The sequence below is a fragment of the Orcinus orca genome, chromosome X, assembly GCF_937001465.1.
Source record: "Orcinus orca chromosome X, mOrcOrc1.1, whole genome shotgun sequence".
NCBI classification, from domain to species: domain Eukaryota; kingdom Metazoa; phylum Chordata; class Mammalia; order Artiodactyla; family Delphinidae; genus Orcinus; species Orcinus orca.
Window position 1 is genome coordinate 44,360,991 of NC_064580.1, and position 2,190 is coordinate 44,363,180.

The 2,190-nt window shown below is 44.8% G+C and overlaps 1 pseudogene; it reads right to left on the bottom strand.

Annotated features, from left to right (window-relative positions):
- Positions 1-1,198: 1,198 nt before the first annotated feature.
- LOC117197519 (cleavage and polyadenylation specificity factor subunit 1-like) lies at positions 1,199-1,914 on the bottom strand (annotated as a pseudogene).
- Between the last annotated feature and the right edge of the window lie 276 nt (positions 1,915-2,190).

Here is a 2,190-nt window from a genome sequence, read left to right on the forward strand (position 1 = left end):
CCATTTTGTCATTACCAATGACTCCTATCCCTCTCCTATATCACTGGAGCTGAACATGGCTGGAGAAAAACACAAAATGACACTCTCGCTTTAAATTCAAGACCACGAACCTCAAGTGGGCACTTAATGTTGCCAGGAAATCACATAATATTATCCCAGTCCATTTACTCTCCCTGTTTCCTAGACAACTATTTCATACCTTCTCCCTTTAAACCTCTAACACCGCCGCACCCGTCTTCACTCTCAGCTCATGACCTTGCTTCCAATTTCACTGAGAAAACAGAGGCAATCAGAAAACAGAGCTCACAAATTTCTACCACTGCATCTACTTACCTACCTAAATCTATGTATATATTCTACCCTTTCTCCTATGACTATGGATGAACTTTCCCTGCTCTTAGCTGAGGCCAACCCCTCCACTCCTCTTTTGGCAATTTTCTCCTCTCTTGCCCCTCAAGCATAATTTTTTTTCCTTCTATAGTGTCTTTCCCATTAGCTTCAACCATGCTGTTATTGCTCCCATTAAAAAATTTTAAACATCTTCTGTTGAGCCACCCTCCCTTGTTCTCTACCCACTTGATTTCTCTGTTCCCCTTTACAGCAAAATTCCTCATTAGAATTGTCTATACTCGATGTCTACAATTCCTCTCTTCCCATTCTTTAAAAAAACTTTTAATTTTGAAATAATTATAGATTCACCAGAAGTTGTGAAAATACTACGGAGGTCCTTTGTAAACTTCACCCAGATTTCCCCCACAGTTACATGTTACAAACTATAGTATAATATCCAGTCCAGGAAATTGACAGTGGTACAAGTGTGTGAATACTTCTATGCCATTTTTATCACATGTGTAGATTTGTGTAGCCACCACTGCAATCAAGATACAGAACTGTTCCATCACCATGGAGATCTCCTTCATGCTATTCCTTTCTAGTCACTCCCCTCCCTTCACTATTCCTGATCCATGGCAACCACTAATTTATTCTCCATCTCTACAATTTTCTCGTTTTGAAAATCTGAAGTAAATGGAATCCTATAATATGTGACCTTTTGAGATTGCTTTTTTACACTCACCATCCTTGAGATCCATTTAAGTTATTGCATGTATCAATCATTCCCCGCTTACCCATTTCCTCGTGTTCTATACAAAAAGGGGGTAGAAAGCAGTGCATGGGGACGGTGGCAGCGTCCCTGGGTCTAGAAGCGGGTGGTGATGCCATAGGTCTCAATCAGGTCATCCACGACAATGCCAGGCATGGTGCTGATCTTGGCCAGCTCACAGTGCTCTTCGGTTCTGAAGTGAAGACAGCAGTTGAGAAGCTGTGGTGAGGAAGGTCAACACCACATTCTGTAGGACATAGTCCACACGCTGCATCCACCCGTTGCAGGACTTGTGGCCAGCGCAGGTGTGGCAGCACAGTGGTCAGCCTGTTTTGCAGCTTCAGCAGCTGCTGAAGCCCGATGCCACTATCCAGTGTGACAACCACGTGAAATGCTTGTTCTCCCACACTACTGACTTTTTGCTGGGCCCCTAGGTGACCCTCCACCTGGGGTCCTCCAGATCATGTTCACTTGGGTGCCCACGTGGACGTCTGCCCACTGCAGCAGGCATATGCCCCCAGAACTCTCCTTGGCTTTCAGCAGGTACAGGTAGACCATGAGCTTGTGGTCTTGGACAGACACGCTGAAGCCCAGCTGAGCATTGTCCACCATGAGGTCCACGTTGTACACTTTGAGGGGTCTTGTCATCCCAGAACCTGAGGCTTAGAGTCTTGCTGTCCTACTGGTAGCATAGCAGTGAGATGCTCTTCGGGACAGCCATGGCCAAGATGAAATGCTTCACAGTGATTACCTGGTGGAAGTACAGTTGGGCGCTAATGGAGACCATGCCCCTCAGCTTGCTGGCCCACAGGCTTCACAGGAAACTCTTCTGGCTGATGGCTGATACCAGATGGCAGTTTCAGTGACACAGGGTGGTCATAGGCCTCTTCTGTTCCGTCTCATATAGCACCTTGAGCTTGTTCTTGGTTAAATGCTAAGTATATATTTAGTTTATTAAGAAAATGCTAAACTGTTTTCCAGAGTGGCTGTACCGTTTTACATCCCCACCAGAAATTTATGAAACATCCAGTTTCTCCACATCCTTGCCAGCATTTAGTATTATCACTGTTTTTTTTTTTTTTAGCTTA